At 38.1% G+C, this 10472-nt stretch overlaps 1 pseudogene; it reads left to right on the top strand.

The window, feature by feature from the left end:
* Window positions 1-2242: 2242 nt before the first annotated feature.
* LOC130554839 (uncharacterized) overlaps window positions 2243-10472 on the top strand; it is a 59806-nt pseudogene continuing 51576 nt past the window's right edge.

Raw genomic sequence — 10472 nt, 5'->3', positions numbered from 1 at the left:
AGATCATGGTCATGGTCAGGCCAACAGATCCAGTTTCTTTTGCTCTATGACAGTGTCAGCAACTTGAACAGGCATCTACAGGCAGCTTCCAGCAGGAGAAACGTGAAGTGGGCAATTGTGGGTTCACTGCAGACTAGAAGCGCCACATTCTGGATCTCAGACTTTTTGAAGCTGCGCAGCATGTGCAGCCGACATGAGACCAGTTATATCCTGATGTTATAGAGTACAAATCTGTAGTAACAGCAGTCAGAGCACTGGAGTAACTGAAACAAACACTTCTTTGAATGGTAATATTAAACATTCTGGAGTCAATATAAAACCTTATTTACAAAGACTTTATTTGCACTGGGGTTTAAATACATAGAACCTAACAAGACACACCTGGAGGAACTAATTAAAACTAAAAACTACAAAGGACTACAAAACATGGCAATGAACAGGAAGTAACAGAAAAGTTCACCAACACAGGGGAAACACGGACTGGGATCGTGACAATCTTTAGTGTTCTTTAGATTTGTTCAAACTACATGCCATCCCAACATGAAAAGATGAACCTCTCAAAAAAGACACCCCAAGAGATTGTTTGTGCGAGCAGTTTATTACAACCTATAGTTAGAAAAACCACCCAATAGCTTTTGTAAAAACAAATCAAAACAACAGGATGGGGTCGTGTAGTGTGACATCATGAAACATGGTTGACAAAAAAATAACTACAAACACTGTAAAACACTTACTGTAAAATTCATAAGTCCTTATTCTTTCTTTCTCTGCTTCCCATGATTTTTAGAATTTCTAATATTTTACTTTATGGCGATATTTTCCTTGTTAAAAAATGAATGTTACTCATCCTCGTTGCAAATCGTCCTTATTTATCTTTTTGTAAAATGATGACCGATTAATGGCCATGGATAGGTTTCTGTTTGAAACCCCAGATAAAAAATATTGACGGTGTCTTTGCATCTCTATTAAAAAGCACACTGGTGGCCTAAACACAGACAATAGAGGAGGTGTGCTCAATGTACAAGAGACCAACATCCGCTTTAACAGAGAAAAAGTGCTGTACTGTATGTACAGTAAATGGGACAATGGGGGGAGAGACATCAAATGAAGATCTAGCTGATGAAATAGATTAAATGGTGTTAAAGTCTGAAAGGTCCAATAAATCTCAGTCTTAACGGTCGTGATGGAAGTCTTCACCAAAGCTCTCAAGTGAACCATTGCGCTGATGTGCCAAGGTGATATTAGAGTACCGAATGGCGATGTCAATCAGTCTGAGCCCTCTGCAGATAAAACATGAACATTTCCCACACCCGCTCACTCTTCTTTATCCCTTCATAACCTGAAGTAGTAAAGCTTGCTAGACAAAGAAAGAGAAGGAAAGACAGACTGCACTTGAAACGGGTTCAACTGACTCAAAGTCCAATCAGACCAATTTTGATCAACCTGACTTTAGCATTGCCTTGCACATCAGGATAAAACATTGTATTCATTCAGCAGATAAGATAATTATACAACAGTGGGGATTTCTTTAAGACTGCAACGGAAGCTCGGCTTCCCCTATAATGTCCAAAAATTAATGGTCAAATATGTACTATTGTGTTAACATTTTGTTGACTAAAAATGCGTTAGAACACGTTCATCACGAAGACGAGTTCGTTCAGAATCAGCTACATATAGCAGGTCGGCTGACTCGATTTCCTTCTCAAACATTCCCGTAGTGTAACAGTGCATTTCCCTGTTGAAGCCTAGCGTCCATTGACTTCAATGGGGCTGCTTTGAACAGTTTTTTTCAGTGCTTCAAAACTAGACGGTCATTGGATAAATGCTGCGATTATGTCCCGCCCACGGACGCTCAGCGTCTCTGGGGGTGAATGGAGGAGTGGGCTGGCTTGGACTCCGGGCTTCTGCGTGATGATTGGAGGGTCTGTCGAAAGACTGCATCTCCTTTTGATTGACAGCGATTTTGTACTATAAAAAGTCGCTATTCGCTATTCGGTGAAGCTATTCGAACAGGAGCTGGTGGCTGCCGTCGCGGTGTTGCCGGGAAAGCAGGCGCTGATGGATGCCGTGGTCGTGGTAAGGAGGCACCCTAACATCACCACAACCATGGCACTATAAACAGGACTGTGCTTCCCCGGTTTGGTGGCCTGGACCGGTAGCACCGGGACGGCCACCACAGACCGGTAGTGTGCCCCCCCAAAAAAAATCCAGGGGAGGCCCCCCGGTCGTAACTACCGCCCAGATGCACGCCACTGCAAAGGTGGCCACAGCGGTGACCTCGGGAAGACCGGACAGGACCGGCTGGGAGGACATCGGAAAGCCGGAAGGGACCGGCTCGAAGACCGAAGCGCTGGTGCATGGGTCGGAGCTGATACTGCGGGTGTTACATCCTGTCAACTCTGTTATTAATAAAACAACTAAATATTGTTAAACATAGATTTTTGGTTTATAAACATGTGTAATTATGTCCATATTAATTGAGATATTATCTTATTTGCATATTTACACAGTTTTTACTTTCAATGCAAAAAGTAATGCTAATTATACTAATATCTTATGGGTGAAGTTTCATGATAATATTTTCATGTTCAAAACTTACCAGTATACCAGTAATCACCAGTAGTGTCTTGCCTTAATGTTTAAGCAGGTTTCTGCACTGAACCTGACCCCTAACCCGTAATAAAACCATGTAGTTACCAGTTGTATAATTACATTGTAAATGCATGAGCTGTAAAACGTGTGTATTTTATCCATCGAGAGTATTGTGACAGGTATAGAAGCAGCCTGAAATGTTGTGATTATTTCAGCTCACAGGCTGTGAGTTGCCACACTTACAGGACATGACTAGATGTCTGAGGTAGGCCAGGTCTATCCTTGAGAACTCCAGTCACCCGATCATAAGCTCTTTGATCTCATACCATCTGGCAAACGGTGCAGAAGTGTTTCATTCAGATCAAACTGACTTGGAACGTTTACATTTAAGCATTTAAGTGCTAACCTACAAAGTTCACATGATAAATGCGTTAAATATTGTGAGGATCAAAATTAATCATGTATGAGTTATAACAGACAAGAAATGAGCGATAAGATCACAAAACGTCTTTGGAAACAGCAGTTATCTTTCATACCAAACAGCCATCATTAAAATGATCAACATTTTTAATGGACTCCTAACAGTCATTTCTGCACAGCTGTTGTTGTGTATGATGTATTTGTTCCAATGAGAGTAACAGTTAAAATCAATATGAATTAGTTGCTAGGAGAAGGCTGCACCTCCTACATAAAACATTTAACAACTTTCAGATGGATTGCCTCATTATTTTCGATCTTACTAATGGTTGAGCAATATAATAACCTGAGTTTCAATTACTCAACATTCAACGAGATTCAGAAACATGATCATGATCCATTTTCCAATGATAACAATCAACCAAAACCAAATGTCACAGACTGTGTTTCATACAACTCGTGTTTTAAAATCTGAATCCAGGTAAACTTGCAAGGGTAAAAATGCACAAAACATTCAAGCAACTTGCAAAAGCGTGGTTACTCAGTGTCCATGTTAACAAGACATCTGTACATATGTGCCAGTGAATAAAGGATATTCATTACCACGGTAACCATGGTGCTGTCATCACTAACCTAACCATATTGTATTGTACAGCGTTGTTACAATTGAATGTTTCTTGGACGGTTTCAGGTGGTATTAGCACAGCGTGCTCTTGCAGTAGCAGGTCAATTAGCACTGAGATTTTTCTTTATAAAGTGCGATGTATACTGAACCTAATATACAAGAAGCATGTTTGCACTGAATATAATGATAAGTTAAACACTCAAAGCACAGTTTTAGTTTAGCTGTGTAATTCAGCGGCTGGTGGAACAGCGTTGCGTGGGGTAAGTCAATAAGACGCACTATTACTTTACTGTTTTATGGAATTCACGGTTTGTGTTCATGAACATGAACATTTTTCAATCAAAGAAACATCAATGCAAAGCTTTTTTCCATTACAGTTTGTTTAAAACAGATCAATATGATCATGTTTTCATTGCCTTTAATAAGGCAGGGAAAAACACACATGTAGATAATGTAGCGTTCCTGTAGCTCAGTGGTTGGAGCATGGCGTTAGCAATGCCTAGGTCATGGGTACGATCCCAGGGATTGCACATACTCAGAAACAAATGTATAGTATAATGCAATGTAAGTCTCTTTGGATAAAAGCATCTGCCGAATGTGTAAATGTAATGTGTAAAAGCTTGGTGATTGGGTGTCCATACTAACAAAGCATCATTACACATCAGAAGAGCTGCATTTGTATGACCCAATGAACAACAGGTATTCATTACTGCAGTAACCAGAGCTCGGTATACAGAGGTAATGGTCTTGTTGTGGGGTAGACATCACAATTGGATAGGATCTGACATGATCAATAGCAGAAAATATCATACAAACATAAAGATTCTTTTGTGTAGGTCACAGGATCATTTGGAAACCGGTCTTCCACAGATGAACCTCCAGTCGTGTCTTTAGACACCAGCTTGTGTCAGATGTTTAATTAATACCGAGAGCTCCAATTATTCAGCAGCGGCGGAGAAAGGCGGGCAGCGACTGCTGTACATTATGCACGGTATCCTTGATCTGCTATGCTCTTCTCTAGTCTGTATTCTTCCTCAATGCTCACATAAGCTAATGCCTTTGTGATCCCATGCACTGGCAAACAGCTTTGATGTTAATACCTTAATGTTTCCACTGCCTCCCTTGTGTGTAATCCTCATGCTCATGCTCATCCTCTGGACTGCGCAAGCAAGCAGCGCTTTACAAAGAGAATTACAGAGCAGCTTCTGCATTAACAAGCAAGTGTACAGCGTCAACAACACATCTGAGAGCACACAGCAACAGATTTCCACTGATGAACTGGCCAAGCAAACAACCAATGACTCAAACACTGACATTTCAGATCGAATATAAGAAGTCCACTGATGAATGTAGCTTTTCTTTTTCTGTGAAAACTGTTGTGACTTACTGGCAACACATGACCAAGAGGTTTCTGTATTTGCAAAGTGACAGTGCAGTACTTTATAGCTGTGGCCAAATATTTGGCGGCAAACATTATGGGGCGGGCTCCCGGACAGGGATTGTCTTAAACCAGGACTAGGTCTAAGTTAAATGATGATGTTTAAGCCGTTTTTAAAAACATACTTTACAAAAACACATTACTGTGTGCATCTTCAGACAAAACAATCGCACTGCAATATTTTAAGATATGTCAGTGCTAGTTATTTTCGTTTAAGACACCTCTAACATTTACGTAAATTAGTCTGGCACTAGGCTTATGCCCTGTGCAGCAAACCTGTGCCCCTAAATGGCAAGCCAGTTTCACAGCTGTTTATTGTGCGCATGTTAAAATCTTATATAATAAATATACATTTAAAATATTATGTAACAAAGATAAAATATAATACATTTTCATTTCAATTCATTTATTTATATAGCACACATAAACACAACAGAAGTTGACCACAGTGCTTTACAGAGCCAGCATAAGCAAGAAATACATAAACATAATAAAGATACATTATTATAAATAATAATCTTTTTATCAAATAAATCTTTAAGAAATCGTAAAATCAAAAACGGAAATGTTTTCATATTTCGATGAAATGCATTGACCTCACAACAATACGCAATATAAACTTGATATCAGCAGATCAGAAAGAAACATTTTGTAGTAATGTTATTGCAGCAAAAGAGTGGATGTCGAAATTGTACATTTGTCAAAAGTTGACAAGCAGTAGTTTACGGCTTAAAAAAAATTGCAGGTTGAATGCGTTAGTAAACTGCAAAATACAAATAGTTGAAAAAAAAAGTAAAAAATAAGGCAACCTGCTGCAATGCGATTTTTGAGTTCAATAATTTTTTTAACATTTAGTTAACATAAAAGTATGTTAATTCCTGCAATGCTTGGCCACATTTTTAGGAAATACAGCATTAGTTTTCACTGCTATGCCGACGACACCCAGCTCTACTTGTCTTCTAAGCCAAATTCTACCCTTCCCTCTTCCTCTCTCTTGGATTGCTTAGAAGAGATTAAATCCTGGTTTACATGTAATTTACTTAAGATGAATACTGACAAAACAGAAATTCTCCTCGTTGGAACCACATCTAATTTCTCAAAATCCAATAGTTTTTCACTTTCAGTTGATAATTCTATAATTTGCCCATCTACTGAGGCCAAAAGTCTGGGTGTTGTCTTCGATAGTACTTTATCCTTTGAAAAGCATGTGAATAATATTACTCGGTCCGCATATTTTCACTTGCGGAACATCAGCCATCTCCGTCCATTTCTCATACCAAATTCTACAGTTATTCTTGTACATGCTTTATTTACTTCACGTATTGACTTGTAATTCCCTTCTTTTTGGGTTACCTCATAAACTTCTTTACAAACTTCAAATGGTCCAAAACTCAGCCGCCCTGGTAATCACTAGAACTTGATCTATCGATCATATCACTCCTGTTCTTCACCATCTTCACTGGCTTCCTGTTAAATACAGACTAGGCTACAAGATTCTACTTCTCACTTTTAAAGCTCTTCATAACTCTGCGCCACCATATCTACGTGATTTGCTCCATATCTACACCCCGAAGCGTAAACTCAGATCTTCTTCATCTGTTTCCCTCGTTGTACCTTCTGTCCGTTTAGCCACTGTGGGGTCTAGGGCATTCAGTTATGATGCTCCTAATCTTTGGAATTCGCTTCCACAATCTATCAGGGAAAGTGACTGTCTGATTACTTTTAAATCATGTCTTAAAACTTATTTGTTTAGATTAGCTTTTTTCTAATCAATTTTAAATTGTGTTATACTTTTGGTTTTGTTGTATTGTTCACCATGTTTTAATTTCATTATTTTACTGTACGGTGCCCTGAAAGGCACCTTAAATAAAATGTATTATTATTATTTATTATTAGGCCTATGCTACTTTTTATTTTGCTAATCAAGTTAAATATTTTATATTTACAAAAATACAAAAATATGTTTTGTTTAAATATTTTTAGATGATACAGCTTCGCACTGATTCAACAAATGCCAACAGTTTTACAATGATTCAACAAAGAAATGTATGGGATCAGTGTGAATTAGTCTATACACATTATTGTCTGAAAAGACACCAAACGATTTGTCAAATAACTGTTCAAACTCTTCAGGTTGAATGCGTTTTCAGTAGCAACAGTGTGTCACTGAAAACACAAACCAACTTTTAAACATCATTCATTAAAAAGCAACTTTAAACACAACAGGCAACCAACAATAATAACAACAACAGCAGCATAAATAAAATCGGGAAAACCCTTTAAAAAAGTTGAATTAACCACTTAAAATTGTTCATCCAGTCAACATAAAAAATCTTAATGTTTAAGCTTCAGTGTAATCTTGTTCAGTGTATGCAAAATAATAAATGTTCAAGTTACACTGTTTCGTTTGTTAGGAAATTATTTTGAAAACAGATTTTTTTCATGTATGCACCTAACACAGAAAAAACATTTCTAAAACGCAATGCTGCTGTCTGTATGCCCAGGGCCGGATTAACACAAGGGCTATGTGGACCTGAAGCAAGGAGGGGCCCTTGATTGGCTGGAGGAAATGGGAGCTATCCTTACATCATTGATTGACAATTCATATAGGCGGTTGATTATAAAATAACAAGAGACTATTGGAAAATGTTCCAGACTGATATAATTCACCGTCCAATCAAAATCACTTTATAGTTTGCGCCATTACGTCAGGAAACGCCTCTTTGCGTTATGCTTCGCATGTCCAGAATTCCGTTTGGCTCGCTGGTGTTCAAACTAGTCCTAACCCCCCCCCCACACACAAACCTAATCCTAACACCTAATGTTAGTGGGGAATGGGGGAGTCATAATTTGGCAGGAGTCAATTTTCGGCACCACACCGGCTCTTACATCAAACAGCTCATCTGATCGGTAACAAATGCGATGGAGTGAAGAGCACTCCTTCTCAAAATGATCTTTTATTAAGTCTCGTTTGCGGTCATCAGTGGGACAAGAACGACTGAGCCATTTAACACAGATTTTCATGGAATGCGACACGTCACATGGTTAAAAGCATGGATTTTAACACATCATTGGGGGTTTGTGCTCAGCTAAAGTTCGAAAGAAGACTTTTTAACATTAAGACCCTATTTAAAGTATTTATTGTAAACTACTCATTAAGGAAGTGATTGCAAATGTTTTTGCTGATTTTGGAAACCTGTTTGTTTGAAGTTCATATCTGGAGTTAATGTTAATGTTTTTTAAATAGCCTAAAAAGTTTAGTAGGCTTTGCAAACTTGTGCTTATATAAAATAGAAATGAAATATAAGTATTAAATGTAAAATTAAATTACTGTAATAGAAAATTAGATGAAATAATTAGAAAAGTAAATATAAGAAATAAATATAAAATGAAATTCAAACGGTAGAAAATTAGATGCAACAATTAGAAAATGAAATATAATAATACTAGCAATAAAATGTAATAAACACTGCAAAAGACACTGTGGCGTGGCAATAAAATGAAGGGGGCCCTTGGGCTTGCTATAGCCCCAGGGCCCAATGTGTTCTTAATCTTGCCCTGTGCATGCCATACTACTGACAGTGTTCTCGGTGTGATTGTCAGTGGGAAAGGCATCTGACTAAAATCTTCCTCCAAATTGCTGAGTCGCTCACATTCTTCTGGGCCAGCTCCAACTGAGAAATGATATGAGTTTCTTTCAATAAAGGCTTCTCTATCTGCCACCCATCCATACCAGCAAGATTTATGAAGGAGGAGCGCTATTGTTCTCATTCAGAGTCTCGCATCACCGTTAGGGGAGAATGAAACATCTTTAAATTGGACTCTTAGAGCCCAGATAGTCAATTTCGGTGGATGACCAGTCCTGGCCAGATTCATGGTTGTTTCACGTTGTCTGACTTTTTCCAGTGCCTGGGATTTATTCCCAAATTTTTGGCCACATATTTCAAGATTCCTGTTTTAGGTCTGCTGGGAATATTCGTGGGTCTTCATGCTGTATTGTGAAGACGCGTTCATGTGCAGATGTGTTTCATCTGATATGGTGCTAATACCAAACATAAAGGTGAATTCCTGTCAAACAGATGTGTGAGTTAGTGCTGTAGAGGTAAAGTGCGTTAGATGAGTGTAAGATGCTTTGCCTATCTTCACATCTTTTCTCCTACCCTAGTTTAATATGTAGAGACATGTCAACTTTTGAGTTTAGGGAGAGTCTATTTGTCCTACCAACCGCGAGGGAATGTGTTTGGTAACCCATCTGAAATAGAATATTAAATGAGAAAGAAAATGTAATCCACTGGGAAATTACAGGATTATGAAAAATGGGTGTTACGTACCAGAACGGAGCCAGGTGTTTTAGAGGCGGAGCAAGCTATTGTATTTTTGTGATATATCACATAACATGAATTGCACGCATAAAGACTTTCAGTTTTTTATTACTTGATTTCAAGTGAAGTAAAACATGTCATTCTTTACTTTTATATTGAACAATTGATTTTAATGATAGAAGGCAGAAACATTTGAGGATGAACACATTATCACAGTCTCTTTGCTGTATTGAACATGAGCCCAGTGTTAGGCACGCTCCTGAAAGAAAATGTGAACTCCCTGTACAGTATTTTATGTTTTTTTGGACAAAGAAAGGGATAGGATTGTGACAGCTGACCTAGTATGTGATTGGTGCCTGTCTGTGCTATTGCAGTATTGCATGGCAGCGCTCGTGGGGCTGTTGCAGGGGTATCAGTGAATATTGCTCCAAAGGGACAGTTCACAATCTCTTATGTGCTCTAAATTGCTATGCCTCCATCAAAAGCGTAACCAACAGCTCCCAAAGGAGCAATAAAATGCATCCACTAACCCATTTTAACACTATTATGGTCAGATCCATACTCCCTTTATAAAGGATGTTTGTCTGGTTTGAGTAATTCTCAGTTGTCTCTTTTTGTAGGGCAGCAGCATGTGCAGCATATGTGTCACAGCTCTCCTCTTCTGCACCGATGTGATGACTGAATTTCAGTAAGGATAAATTCAACATATACTGCATATACATTGCACCTTGTCTAATTCATTTAATTCAAGTAACCTCATTTGTTTCCAAATTTAAATGTGTTCAGTGTGCATATAAGATTTCCATTTCGAATCATGCTTTGCAGAGAACCATAAACGGAGTGTAAAGGTAGAAATAAAGTGCTTTTTTTATCCAGTAAATAAAATGAGACAAAGAGAAACATGTTAGTGTTTAAGATTCAATTTTTTCATGTTGTTTTTTTGTTATGTTTTCGTTTTAAGTTTGTTTAATTACTGTTGTGCTGAACAACATAGCATTTGCTTATTTTTGTAGTCAACATCAAACAGCATTTCATAACACGTTTTGCTTTTGTAATCTGACAGACTGGATTTGATCCA

The sequence above is a fragment of the Triplophysa rosa genome, linkage group LG5 (genome assembly GCF_024868665.1).
Source record: "Triplophysa rosa linkage group LG5, Trosa_1v2, whole genome shotgun sequence".
In the NCBI taxonomy this organism is placed as follows: domain Eukaryota; kingdom Metazoa; phylum Chordata; class Actinopteri; order Cypriniformes; family Nemacheilidae; genus Triplophysa; species Triplophysa rosa.
The sequence above is the reverse complement of the archived record's forward strand: the minus strand, read 5'-3'. Positions and strand labels throughout refer to the sequence as shown.